General features: G+C 38.4%; 1 long non-coding RNA gene across 1 annotated transcript in view; it reads left to right on the top strand.

Moving 5' to 3' along the window:
* Positions 1 to 697: 697 nt before the first annotated feature.
* The window catches only part of LOC149140718 (uncharacterized), a 43,140-nt gene continuing 28,304 nt past the window's right edge, over positions 698 to 15,533 (top strand). The window contains exons 1-3 of the long non-coding RNA XR_016265142.1: positions 698 to 2,103; positions 2,245 to 2,486; positions 15,324 to 15,386. This is a non-coding gene — a long non-coding RNA (uncharacterized LOC149140718). The remainder of the gene's footprint in view (positions 2,104 to 2,244; positions 2,487 to 15,323; positions 15,387 to 15,533) is intronic.

The raw sequence follows: 15,533 nt of genomic DNA on the forward strand, positions 1-15,533 counted from the left end.
ACTTCTGAGTGGCATAACTTTTCCCTGATGTGATTCTTGCACCGTTGGAAAGGAATCTATGTGTAGAATAGCATGAAAAAGTGTTGCGCCAAAGCGCCAAAGTTTTACCCCAAAAAACGTCGATTGATGCCTCAAAATGCTCTCACAAGGTTTTAGGACTTGTTTTGCCACATTGGGTTCTGCCGGTAAAAACAGTCCTATGAACTTATTCCTCCACTTTTTCAATTCTGAAAGCATAGAGATAGATGACAAGCAATATAATGATCCAATCCTAAACAACAGTTTGTAAGCAATTCTAAAAATTTGCTTCCATGGACAACATAGGATGTGTATCAAACTTGAGAGATAACATTCATAAATTATGAAGCAAATCATATCTTTAATTGAGAGAAAAATGTCAAATTTACAATGCCACTGTCAAGTATACACCTAGAAAGTGCACCGACGAACAGAACTTAAGTTGACTGATTTGGTTGTACTTCTAAATCCAACTCGGCCTCCCCTGAATAGGCTGCTACAGGCATGCAAAGAATGTGGTCTCAAGGAAATTTCTAGATCTGGAACGTGAGCGTATCAATGACTCCCTAATTTAGAATTTTGTCTCCTTTTTGCCAGCACTTGGTACCATAAACCCTTATGCAATATATTGCTCAGCCCTCTAAAAAACAATGCGTGGAAACTTCATAATTCATCCTCCTCACCTTAAACTAATATGTCCCTTCTTGTATGACGAAAATAGCACTTAGAATTGGAAGCAGAATGATGAATGACAGTTCGGCCCAAGAGTCTCTAAGTCTAGAATGAAGGATCAGGTAATCAAGGCAATCAATCCTCCTCTAAAATGTGTCTTTTGGCGTGTTGAATCTCAAGTATTGGTGCAAGATGACTTGGCCTCCTCCCTCTTGAATGAGCTCAAGTATTGGTGCAAGATGACTTGGCCTCTTCCCTCTTGAATGAGCTCAAGTATTGGTGCAAGATGACTTGGCCTCTTCCCTCTTGAATGAGCTCGATCCTCTTCTTGTCAGAATTTAAATGTGTTCTTCCTTGGCATCAAGATAGATATGCAGCCTCCTAAATCCTTTTTGCATCACGTCCCTCCTTGGAGATAATTTCGGCTCATCATTAAATCAGCAATTCAGTTCAGCCCTCGTCATTATTAACTCAGCCCTCCTGCAATTTTAATGAACTCAACCCCTTCTTGGCCCAAGATAAATTCTGGATTTGCAAATATAAATTCCTCCTCCAGATTGGGCAGTTCGATCTTCACTTGGTGAGACAAATAAGCTCGGCCCTGGTGATCGAATGATCCTGCAACCAAATTACACCCCAATGTTGGAGCCTCCTGCAAACAATGATAATTAGATCTTCTATAATAAGCACAATGGAAGATCTAAAATAATCCTCCCAAAGAGCTAAATAGGGTGGCACTCGAAATCCACCGAAATTAGCTTTGACTTTTGCATGAAACTCTTGAAACTTGCTTAACCTATTTTCTATGTCAAGAGATAGATAGGAATAAAATTATTTGCAATTGAATTCCTCCTGTTATAATTATTCATGGAGTCTCCCTCTAGCTTCTAGATTCTTCATTTTAAATAAAATAATAATGTCTCAATTCTCCAATAAAATATTATTGTCGTCATTCTCCATCAAGATAATGATTTGTCTCCCCTCAATAAAATATTATTTTGCCACTATCCTCTATTAAAATAATAATTTCCACCTTTCTCCACCAAAAATAATATTTTCCTTTATTAATTTAATATTACCAAAAATTGGCAAAACTCCTTAGTGATTTTTAATTTTTTTCATTCATAAAATTGGGAACATTACAAAAACAGTGATGGTTACTGGGCCAAAATCCAAAAACATTACTCCTGGTCATTATCGGGGCCCTTTGTGTTTTAAATTTTCTTGAAATTTTCATCATAAGGGAGCTATTTCTGGATTGTACCTTGTTTTATACCATTTTGCAGAGTACTTTTTTGCCCACTCGACACGAGAACCATGTTCAGGGCTGAACCATCAGTATGGATGGTTACACTACCAATATTACTTCATATGACATACGTTGTTCATGTTCAACATATGACACAGAAATAGGTATTATTTTCTGTCTATAGAATAGGTTTACGCGTTCAACATTTTGCTTGCTTAGAATAAGAATTTTTTATATTTTTGCAAGAATAAGATTCCTTTAATCTTGGTTTCATGTTTGTCATCTACCTTTTGCTTTCATTTCAGCATAGCCTTGCCAACTTGCTAGTCTTTGATGTCCAGCTAAGTACCTGTCTCTTATGATTCTAAAACATTCCTGAACGCCTGTCTTGATCACTGGTTTATTTATGACCTATTGTATGGAGTCTTATGGGAGGACATTTTGGAGGAGCTGTTGGAAAAAGGAACCTTCCCCACCATGGCTATTTTCTTGCTTTCCATAATCAAGAATAGCGAGTCAAAAGTTAGGCTATTAACTTTTGAAACAGGTATGCGTTTTCACTAAATTAAGTTATTCGGATGTGTTGATATATAGAATGCTGTACTAAAAAAACCAATTGCCTGTTTGAAGTAAATTGGGATCTAGAAAAAAATCTACTAAGGAACCCTACCTCCACACCCTTTTACCATGCGAGTGTGCAATTAGGCTTTCGCATTGAGTGTTTGTTGTTCTGTTGATAGGATATTCTGGAGATTTTAGGGACACGTATTCTTTTCCTGGAAATCAAAACAACCATCAATTATCTCTAGAGTAGATCTTCAAAACGCAGCAAGGAATTTCAATCCTTTGTGACCTGTCTCAAATTATCTTTAGAAAGCCTGCCAGTTTAGAAGATTATACAAATACAAACACTTTGCTGCTAACAATGAAACATCACATTAAAGCTGGCGTATTGATGATCAAAAGTCAAAGTGTCATTTAGTCAGCAAGGATTTTCAATTCGATTTCTTGCTCTCTCACAGTGGTGCTCATCTAGGTTAAGACCATTGCTTTCGAAGAATCTGATTTTTCAGGAATCAAAATCACAGTAACCCACAAGAATTCACGAATTGAATGCCTTCTTTAACAATTTGAGTCTGTACTTGCACATGAGATGGGAGGCTAAAAAGAAGGGTAGCCAGGAATCAATGTTGAACTATACTACTGGCAAACAATGCACCAATAAATGCAATGGATTCTTGCCACCACTGTTATTCTTATCCGTATCAGAGTCAAAGCAAAATTTTCTAGAGTAAGTTTCAGTGATGACAAAAAATTGAAAAGAAACCAACAGTTGCACTGTAGTAATAAATCAGAAGAATTCGCAAAACACTTGTGATTTGATGTAAACATAAGCACGATTCAAAGGGGAAATTCAAAAGAAAATTTACTGATCATAAAACATAACATTGTGTGCATGACTGAGGATCCAAGTAACCCCATCTAAGGAACCAAGGTAATGAGGATCAGTGATCAGAAATTGAGAAATCAGCCATGAAAGTGGTCCTGATTCATCCAAGTGATGTAACTGTTTTCAACAAGATGTTTACCTACTGGCCTTCTATACAGATGAGCCTTTCTCCAGGAACTGAATGAGCATTGGTTTTCTTATGATGTATGTTTGCTTGTGAATACCCTGCAATAGAGAGCAAGCTTCATTTTTCCAAAAGTAATTTTGTTTGCTTGCAGCTTATTTTCTGCTTATCAAAATTGGACGGTTGCCTCTCAAGACTCTGTTTCTGCTCAAACCTAGTTTTGCTCTCGTTATTGTTAATTTCCATTGCTTATAATTTTACTTTTGATGTTTTGCTTGAACAATTTGTTGTAGAATTTTGATTCTATTGCTTTCGATTTCAGTTTGCTTTCTTTTATCTAGTTTCTGTTTTCAATTGATCAAAAATAGCTTGAAGATTTAACTCATTTTCTTTTGGTTAGTGCAGCTTGTTTTTATGCTTTCATGATTTTTGAAGTGGAAGATTTCAAATGCAGCTGTTTGAAATCATGAAAAATCTCAATAGGCTGCACGAGGAGATTAGGCCACCATCTGAATTTCTGCGAGGGTGCCACGTTATTCAAGATAAGTGGTGGAAGCACAGAATCCATCAGGTCAATGGCTCCTGAGTGACTTGGGAAACTAAGCGTTGGATTACTAACCAAAGATCTGAAGGGTTTTTCATCCGCTCACATAGTAATCACTGAATGCTACCTTATCTTGAGATGCAATCTTAGATTGCCTCAGTAATGCATTCATATCCATATGCTGTATTTTGATAATATATATCATAAATTGACATAATGCTTCTCCTTCTAAAAGTAACACACTTGTTTCTGCTAACATCAGAGTAATGGGTTTATATTTTTAACTCCCAGATACTCTATAAGAAATAGTTTCTGAACTTTTTCAACTTTCTTCCAAGATTTTTTGGAGAGGCCCAGAGCCTAAACAGGACAACCATAAAAAAATACTGTTTGCGCTAATGTTCTGAAGAGCATCTTTTTTATTATACATGAAAGTGTCCATGTTTCACACCATGTTAGATTTGGAGCGCTATGAAAGATGAGCATTCAGAGGATAACGAAATAAAGTCATCTCCCATATCTCCTAAGGGAACAAAGCCAGGGAAACTCAAGATAAGAGGATTTGAACATGTTAATTTTAGTTAACAATGGTATGTTCTATGCTTAGCACAATTTACTTCAATGTTCCTTAGTAGCCCAATAACAATTTCCAATAGCAATCACAATAATCACATTGACAATAAAAGCAGATAGAACATGAAACAAAATGCAGAAGAAAATCCAAGACAAGAGGACACCATTTGGCACATGCCAAGAAAAAACCCCAATGTGGGAAAAACCCTTTGATCAATTCTTCTTATTATTATATCAAAAGTTCAGCACACAGAGAGAGTACAAAAGTCAAATTGACTTGCCCAATTCAAAATCAAAACAGCGTTGTAAATTTATGCAGTCAACTACAGTCAAACTTCAGCACTAACCAGAAAGTCAACACTGGTCAAAACAGCAATCAAACTCCTCCTTTGAAGCTCGGTCAAAGGCAGTCAAACTCGGCCTCCAGCAGCAGTCAAAGTCAGCCAAAAACAGTCACACAAGCAGCGGTCAACAGAGGTCAAACAGACCAGGAAATCTCGATTTATGTGCCAGTCAATGCGGCCTGGACAAACAGAAATGTTCCTCCAAAAACCACAGTCAAAACTGGTCAAAGCTGGTCAAACTGTCTGAAATTCTGAAATTTTGGTTCTGCAATTCAGCCGAGAAAAAACTCGTCCTTGCCACACATGTGAAAGAGAAGCTGCCCAATGTTGTACGAACCAATAAGAGAAGGAGAGAGAATGAGCAAGTGATGAATGTGCCAAATGAGGAGGAGGGACACTTGTATTTATACAAGTTGAAGAAGGTGAAGTGTCATGTCTATTGGGCTCTATGAGCCTACATGATGATGAGGCCGACCTGAACAATTTGTACATCACTGGGCATAAATTCAAAATCATACTTCTACTTGTCCGAATGAGATGATCTTTATATCAATTTTGGTCCTCTCGAAAAGAGGAATCTAATGCAATCATCATATAAATCAAATGAGTTGTCCCAATGTCGAATTTAGCCCTAGTTTCCAATTTTAACACTCCTTCTCAACTAGGGAGAATTCCACTACCAATCCATCTGTCTTCATGTATCATCTATGTCATCTCATCTCTGCTCTGTTGAACCGTGAAGTAATAATGAAGAAGAATCAATCGAGAGTGAGTCACAAGACCTTACCACTCTCCACTAACAAAAGTCAGTCCAAAGGTAGAACCTCAAATGATCCCAAATCAAGTTGTTGAACACCATGCATCCTAGACATAGGGAGTACGACAGTACACGATGCATCCATCGGTAGTGCAATGGTCGCTATCCACATTTCCCAACTCAATGGCCAGATGAGAGATACTTCCCATGAGTCCCGAACTACATGGGTAGGATGTATGTTGGGGCATCAACAGGAGAAGGTGAACCACTCATCCTGCTTATATGACATAGGAGAAGTTGAACCACTCATCCTGCTTATATGCCATATGTCAATCATAGGGGAAGGTGAACCACTCACCCTACACACATGTCACCATGGGGTATCATAGGGGAAGGTGAAACACTCACCCTGTACACAACACACCACATAGGGGAAGGTGAACCACTCACCTTGTGGTCGCTCATAGCTCCAAGAAGTACCCCAAGCCCCTAAGAGCTTCCAGAGCTCAATGTCCAACTCAAGCAGGACACTCATGGGAGGGTTTTTCCACGACTCCAAGTCTCTCTCAAAAGGTTAAGAATTTGACCTTCCCCAAAGGCTTCATGAGGATATTTATGACCTGCTCATCAGTCCTGATGTGTTGGAGCCTTATTGCTCCCCACTGTACCATATCACGAATAAAGTGGTACCTGATATCAATGTGCTTAGAGCGGTTGTGGAATACGGTATTCTTTGAAAGGCGATTCCCACTTTGGTTGTCGCAGAAGATCACAGTGGTATCTAAAACATGCTCAAATAGCTCACTAAAGAGCTTCCTCAAACAAACAGCTTAATAAGGCCATACTAGCTACAATGTATTTGGCCTCAGTGGTGCTTAGTGCAATTGATTTCTGCTTCCTGCTCATCCAAGAAACTGAAGCAAATCCTAATGAGAAGCAACAACTAGATGTGCGCTTACGATCCACCACATTGCCAGCCCAGTCAGCATCCGTATACCCATGCAGCCTCAAATTCCAGGCAGTTTATCTCAGTCCATAATAGATTGTGCCTCGGAGATATCTCAAGAAATTCTTAGCAGCAATCCAATGAACGTGATGAAGCTCAACCATATATTGACTCAACGTATTCACAGCGAAGCATAAGTCAAGACAGGAATTTACCAAGAACATCAAGGCCCCCACAAGTTTTCTATATTTAGAAGGATTTGCCAATTCAGGCCCAACAACACTTCCACACAGCGTCTTGAAGTTGAGTTCCATCAGAACAGACATAGACTTGCAATCCACCATCCCACATCTCTCGAGTAGCTTCACAATGTATTTTCCTTGAGATAGGAAAGTCTCACCTACCTTTTGCCAGACCTCCATGCATAGTAGGAGGTAATGCATCAATCCTAGGTCCTTCATATCGAATTCGGAAACCAACTCCCTCTTGCATTGATAAATGAGAGGGTTTGCACCTGTTAGAAAGAGATCATCCACATAAAGGACAAAAATGAGAGGCGTGTCATTTTCAACCTTGAAATTTAGGTTAGGGTCAGCTTTGCTCCTTGTAAATCCCAGCTTCATAAGATAGCTATCAATCCTCTCATACCAAGCCCTAGGGGCTTGCTTCAACCCATAGAGGGAAATCTTTAATCTGTAGTAGACTTCCTCCTTAAGCGAGCCATGCAAAAAAGCAATCTTAACATCCATTTGGTGTAGGCTCCATCCTTGAGAGGCAGTAAGAGCTATAATCGAACAAATAGTGGTATATCACGCAACTGGTGCAAATATCTCATTATAGTCCACCCCTTCCTTTTGAGAGAAGCCTCGAGCAACGAATCTGGCCTTGTATTTTTCAGCACTCCCATCAGCTCCATGTTTGATTTTGTAAAGCCATTTAGAAGTGACCACAGACTTGTCCTTGGGTCTAAGAACCACATCCCATACATCATTCTTCAGGGTTGATTTGTACTCCTCATTCATCGCATCCTTCCATACTCGTCGTTTCACAGATTTTTCAAACATACAAGGCTCAGATTGAACAATAGTTCTCATATCAGCAAGGTACCCTTGATACCTGTTTGGATTCTCACTTTCACGAAATGTTCCTCTTGGAGCAATATGCTTTCAACATCTTTGAGAGTGTCTTTGAGCAACAAAGGTCCTTTTTCTTGAGGAAGAGGGATCACTAGGAGGTGGATCAGTGGGATCCATCGGGCATATGCTTTCCTGTAGCATCATCATTCTCTTTTCCTGGAATGGGGAGATCTCTGGCTTTCCCAAGAGCAGTGCCTTCATCGAATGTAACATCATGGCTTACTTCCACATCTCATTGACCAGGTACATAAATTCTATATGCCTTTGAGTTTTCATTATAGCCCACAAAAGTTCCTTTCTTCCTACATGCTCCCAACTTGTTTCTCTTTTCTTTAGGCACATGAAAATATACGGGACACCCAAATATTATAAAATGAGAAACATTAAGTTTCTTACCAGTGAAAACTTCTTCGAGTGTCTTGAAATCCAATGCTTGATGTGGGCACCTATTTTGAACATATACAGCGGTATTTGTAGCTTCTCCCCATAAGAACTTCAATATACCTAGATCATGAAGCATGGCACAAGTGGTTTCCATGATCGTTCGATTCTTTCTTTCAGCAACTCCATTTTGCTCAGGAGTGTATACAACGGTTGTCTCCCTCTTAATGCCAGACTCTCTGCAAAAGTCAATGAATTCATTTGATTCATATTCGGTTCCATTATCGGTCCTCAATATTTTGATCCTGTTCCTTGTTCGATTCTCCACCAAGACTTTGAAAGAACGAAACCATTTGAACACTTCATCTTTCTTCTTCAAGAAATAGATCCATGTTTTGCGAGAGAAGTCATCCACAAAGATAGCATAATATAAAAATCCTCCTAATGATGTTATGGCCAACATACCAAATAGGTCAGCATGGACCAATTGAAGAATATCATAAGTTTGACTTTCACTTGAAGGGAATGGTCCCCTTGTAAGTTTCCCAGCTTCACAACCCTGACAAACACTTTCATGAATCATGTTGAAATCAGGCATACCTGTGACTATCTTCTTTATCCGAGGTAAGGCTTTGAAATGAAGGTGGGCAAATCTTTGATGCCATAATTCTGATTGAAAAGAAGTATTGCAAGACATGGCTCCCAAAGGACTTCCTCCAACTTAATAAAGACCACCAACCCTAAATCTAAGTGTAAATGCGTCTTTAGGGTTTCTTTGCCAAAGATGTACCTTTCCATCAATAAATGTTACCATTAAGTCTTTATCTTCCATCGCAGAAATAGATAACAGGTTCTTCAAATCAAGCATACAAATACTTCTTGTAGATGAATGGCTTTCCCTTGATTTGAGCGAAGAGTGATGGTACCTATTCCTTTCACAAGATATGTTGCATTATCTCCAAGTATGATTTCCAAGTTAGTCTTATTTTCAACCAAATTTGAGAGGACCTCTTTGTACCCAGTAAAGTGCCTTGAGGCTCCACTATCAATCAACCAATGATCCAATGTATCCGGAGGAGAGGCAATAAATAAAGAGGAAATAAGATAAAATTCATTTTGTTTTTCTACAACACTACTTTCCTCATACCTGAAATTTCTTGATCTTTTGGGAGGACGACCATTTCCATATCGAGTAGCGGCAGCATTCCTCTTTCTTTTATTGTTGAACATGTTGTTTCTTTGATTTTCATTGCCTTTGTAGTTGTTGTGGTTGTTGTTTTCATCATCCCTTGGAGTATCCTTCTTGTGAGGACTCTTTCTAGCATAGTGGCCAAACTTGTTGCAATTGAAGCCTCTTCCTTTTCTTACTTCTTTGAATCTCAGCTTAAATCCTTGACCTTGTCTTCTTGGACCACCATTTTTCTTCCTTTTAGCATGAGCGGAGAAAGCGGTAGGATCATTTCCATTTGAAGGCTTATCTCTCTCCATCATCCTTATTTCTTCTTGAGTGCATCTAGCCAATAATTCATCAAAACCTGGAATCCTATCATTGTTGAGGATGGTGGTGTTAAACACATTCCATGCTCTTGTAAGACCTCCAAGTGCAATAAGAGTGAGCTCCCTGTCACCAACAACTTCTCCAATAGATTGGAGACCATCCTTGATTTCGGTAATCCCCATGAAGTAGGATTGAATGGACTCTCCTCTATCCATCTTGATGTCTTTCAGTTTGTTCTTGAGAAAGACTTGATTTGCATTGTTTACTTTAAACATCCCAACCAGCTTGTCATACATCTCCTTAGATGTTTCCAAATCATAAATATAGGCAACCAAAGGCTTGTGAATGGAATCTACAATAATTTTCTTATCTTTGACCTCACCTTTCTTGTACTTTGTTTTTGCAGCAGCAGGTGCATTTGAAGGAGGCTCCACCACTCTTCCCTTTACATAGTCCATAGCATCATCCTCTTCCAAAATCAAATCCAAAGTCATCTTCCATGCACGATAGTCGGATTTGTCCTTGAGCTTGTCCTTGGATTTGAAGTATGATGTAGTCCTCATTGAATCTAGACCAATATTCTTTGTCCAACAACTTTCCTTAGTGATTGCTTTTCTCACTATTGCTTGGGCTTTGTCTTCACCTGGGCTCTAATTCCATGTTAATTTTAGTTAACAATGGTATGTTCTATGCTTAGCACAATTTACTTCAATGTTCCTTAGTAGCCCAATAAGAATTTCCAATAGCAATCACAATAATCACATTAACAATAAAAGCAGATAGAACATGAAACAAAATGTAGAAGACAAGCCAAGACAAGAAGACACCAAATTTCGCAGATGCCAGGGAAAAACCCCAATGTGGGGAAAACCCCTTGATCAATTCTTCTTATTATTATATCAAAAGTTCAACAGAGAGAGAGAGTACAAAAGTCAAATTGACTTGCCCAATTCAAAGTCAAAGAAGCCATGTGTATTTCTATAGTCAAACTTCAACCCTAACCAGAAAGTCAACATTGGTCAAAACAACAGTCAAACTCAGCCTCCAACAGTAGTCAAAGTCAGCCCAAAACAGTCACAAAAGCAATGGTCAAATTCAGTCAACCTGTGATCAACCCTGCAGTCAACACAGGTCAAACAACCCAGGAAATCTCGATTTATATGCCAGTAAATGCAGCTTGGTCAAACAGAAATGTTCCTCCAAAAATCGTAGTCAAAACTAGTCAACAAGCCCTTGGTCAACACTGGTCAAACTGTCTAAAATTCTGAAATTTCGGTTTTGCAATTCAACCCAAAAAAAACTCGTCCTTCTTGCCACACGTGTGAGAGAGAGACACTGCCCAATGTTGTACGAACCAATAAGAGAAGGAAAGAGAATGAGTTAGTGATGAATGTGCCAAATGAGGAGGAGGGACACTTGTATTTATACAAGTCAATGAAGTTGAAAGGGTCATGTCTATTGGGCTCCATGAATCTACATGATGACGAAGCCAACCTGAACAATTTGTGAGTGGGCATAAATTCAAAATCATACATTTGCTTGTCCGAATGTGATGATATTTATATCAATCTTGGTCCTCTCAAAAAGAGGAATCTAATGCAATCATCATCTCCATCAAATGAGTTGTCCCAAGGTGGAATTTTGCCCTAGTTGCCAATTTTAATACAGCAATAGTATTTCTTGCTGCTAGCAACCATCTCAGAATCCTACTGCTGGAGAAAAAGCAACCATCCTTGGAGACCTACCTGCAGGAGAAAAACTGCCAGCAATTGGACTTTGTCCAACCTTTAATCTATCCCTATAGGAACTACAGCAAGCATATGCACAAACATTTGGCCTCTTTCAAAATCGTCAGTAGTCTTATTTTGTATTGTGGCCATTCTTATTACTTTTCTAGCCTCTTGGATGCCTTATAGTCTTAGATTCCTTACAGTTTTCCAGCCATCCCCAATTTTATCCTAGTTGTCGATACCCATATTTCATGTCTTCCTACGTGGTCAACTAGTCAATTTTGACCTTCCTATTAGCTTTAATTCATGTTTAGGACTCAAGAGATGACCCCATAGAATCGCACTAATTATCCTCTTATGTAGGATTGACAAAATTCTGCAAGGGACGAAAGTGGGCCCTCCTTTACTTATCAAATGACAATTTTCCTCACCATTTTCAGGAACGAGACTCGGCATAACAACGCCATATCACTCCTATTCCATACCCACATTTTGGTATGGAGTTTTTTGGCTTCTTCACATTCATCCTTGGGCTCTTTCCCCCCTTGGAGTCTAACTCTTCATTACACAATGGCGTACGGGGAGATTCTTACAATTCTGCCTGAGTTGAGGTTGAGATTATGGATTCATGACGATTTAAATTAAGGTTAGGATCATGAAATGTTACAGTTGACTGAATCTTTCCATTTGGGTTCACACATTCTTGTTGTGACGAATTAGGTGTACACCCATTCCATCTAATTTCTCTCCTAGTAAGTGGTGCTCTTCAAAATGTTGTTGATCCAACAAAACAATGACGACAACGATTGCAACATCAACAAATCAGATGCATATGTTCTATTTTCTGATTTCTGCTAGTCTATAACTGATTTATCAAATAGTTCCATAACTCGCCTTTTCAAGACGAAGTTGACAACTATCACAAAGATGGTTTATTATTCTTTTAACGCAACTGACTTGGAGGATTCACAATGGACCTTAAATGTAAAGCCTTGGTTCATCATCTTTTATAAAAGACTCTTAGTTTTAGCAGTTTCAATTACTCCAAAGAAATTATATTCCTTCAACGCACAATGCTAAGTGGCTAAGTCAATTCCTTGTTGGCAGCGCTCCAACCTCCACTAAATTGTCATCAGACATTCACAAAATGGTGCCTCTAAGGGAGGGTCAAATTTAACCCAAACTCCTCAACCCTGCCTCTAAGGGAGAGTCAAATTTAACCCAAGCTCCTCAACCCTCACCATGTCATCCAAGGTAATTGCCACTTTCACATAGTGATCCTAGACACTGTTGAGTGCCAATAAATCTAACAAAGATTCCAAATAATAAACAAAAGAGCCAATAGTTTTCTTTCAAGCTCCTTAAGTAACTAAGTCAAGCAAGGGTCAGCATTTTCAACAAAGAACTTATGATATCCAAGACTGTAAAATTGCTTAGATTTCCAATACCACTACAAAATGCTTTTCTCAAGTTTGTACCTATCAAGTGTGTTTCTACCCAGCATAGTCGATGTGCTATTTGTACTTGTGAGATCTAAGGACCACACAGTGCAAATATTTTTGTCTCTCACCTGAGATAGTGAAATTGTTGCAACATCGCACTCAAGAAGTACTAAATTATTAGAGAATTTGGAAGTATATTTGTTGAAACTAAGTGGATGTAGATTGCCGCTCCATTAACAATAACAATAGCAACAATAGCCAAGCCAGACATTTGTAAGATAATGGGACCCTCCACATATTTGACTTATTTGATTGCTAAAATCTGGAGGTGTACATACTCTGCCCTACTCTGTATTTGAACTTAAAGAGGAAAGATATGTTCTCAACCATTAGACAGATGGATCAAACACCAAAGTTTCCAAATCAGACAAAGCTTTAAAACAAGAAAATATTTGCAACAGCTTCCTTATGGGGTTTGGAAATTTCAAGTGGGGTGCTCGGCTCCTTATGGGGTTTGGAAATTTCAAGTGGGGTGCTCGGCTCCTTATGGGGTTTGGAAATTTCAAGTGTGGTGCTCGGCTTCAATAATCTCTGGAGGTATACATATTCTGCTGTAATCCGTATTTGAACTTGTAACATTTTAGGAGAAAAAGATATGTTCTCATCAGACACATGGATCAAACACCAGAGTTTCCAAATTAGAAAACGCCTTATAGCAAAAAAATATTGTAACAGCTTCCTTGTGGGCTTTGGAAATCGTAAGTGGGGTGCTTCGCTTCAATGATCCTGTTTCCAAAGTTCCAACAAAAACCTTAGGATCTTTTGAAGGGAAGACAGGGAAGGGTCAGGATGCTTACATCAGTAGAGCAATCCACAGAACGCATCCAAAAACTCTGTAACCAGTTGTTCAAATCAAATCCTACAATACAACGAGATGAGGTGGTGGCTAGTGAAAGGCCTGCAAGCGGAAAAGCTCAGGGAAGTGAGAGATGATGTGCATACCTTAGTCGTCACTGTCTATTCGCAGATCATGTTGAGTTAAGCCCCGATGAACGAATTGAAAGACCTTGTAGCCGTAACTTCTGCAGGGTCGAAGTAATCAGATCTTTTACGGGTTAAGAAGAATTATTTGGCCAAGGTTGTTTTTTCGACACCCAAATCTCTACACCCTTGGCCACTACTGCAATAACAACAGTTTTTTTAAATTTTTGCTTTTCTTCGATCGCATACTGCTCTAAGGATCTTTGATCGATGTTTACAGTTTATCTTAAAAGTTCGACCTGTGTGGATATACCCAAGATAAAAGTTCGACCTGTGTTGATATACCCTCTTTTTGTCTTGAATGGGTATATCCACAGTCAAGGTTGTTTTATAAAACCCTTCTCCACAATACTTCACTATAAAACAAAGAAAAATCATCTGAAACTTTGTAAACCCATGCAACTTGATAAAATAACAAGGGGTAATAAGAGAGTAAGATATCTCACTCAAAACACGCCTCTAAGCTCGTGTCGACCGATTAAAGATGAAACGTCAAAGAGGGCCTCTGTCACTTCTTGTATTTCGAAAATTTTCGTTAGCGTACACTACATCTTTGCCCTGCATCGAAACCTAGAAGATCTCACGCTGTAAAAGATGGAAATAATGAGAAACACCGACTTCAATATGAGGAGAGCTCATACAGACCTCATTTTTGAATGAACGAGCTCCTCCTCATGTTAAAGTGGGAGGTTCCATTATTATCAATTCCAGTCTTTTACAACGTGAAACCTTCTGAGCTCCGAATTGTGCTCTCCAAAGGAACCCTTAAACGCTCGGCCTATTTGAAACAAATGGAAAGACTCTGTCGCGGAAAGGACCAGAATATGCAGAGGGAAAAGTGGGAAGGAGGCAGAAAGGGAGCCGTTTAATCATGTGGGTAGGGTATTGAGATATATGTGGGCACACTGGGCATACAAGTAAAAGAAAATTTATCCTCACAACTGCTGAGATTAGGTCATAAGCGAGAAAAGAAAAATTGACGAACCTGAAATTTTGATTATTTTCACCATTTAACTTTAAAAATTCGGAACATTAGTAATCAAATTTATTGTATAAAAAGACAAAGCAAATAAGAAAAATACTAGACACGTGGTGTGATGCTTTGATATTTTACTGATCTTTCCCATCCACAGCTGCAATTTGTACCATTTTAATTTGAAAAAACAATGCAACATTAAATTTGAGTGGTACAGTTTTAATTTAATTTGGAAGGCTATATATATAAAAGTTATAAAAAAAATTATTTTTACTAACGAATTTTTTTCAATAGTATTTTTTTAAATCTTTAAAATTTTAAATTATGACCAATTTTATTCATTTGTCATTAGTGTTTTATAATTTGTATTGGGTATGTCTAATTTATAGTATCTATTAAATCATTGCTTACACCATGTTTCTTTAATTTTGTTTCATTTCAGTTTAAAGAACAAGAGATAAGTAGGCAGAGAATAATTCTTGCTATTAATGTCAGCACAAAAAAGGTTATACTCTGTAACCATCACTGCTCTTTAGTCACTCTTTAGTTAATAAATAATTTATAGTATCCATTAAATCTTTGCTTACACCATGTCTTTTTAATTTTGTTCCATTTCGGTTTAAAGAGCAAGAGATAATTAAGCAGAGAATAA

This window comes from Pinus tabuliformis, chromosome X, assembly GCF_031772625.1.
Source record: "Pinus tabuliformis cultivar Carrire ecotype Pingquan chromosome X, CPIR1, whole genome shotgun sequence".
In the NCBI taxonomy this organism is placed as follows: Eukaryota; Viridiplantae; Streptophyta; class Pinopsida; order Pinales; family Pinaceae; genus Pinus; species Pinus tabuliformis.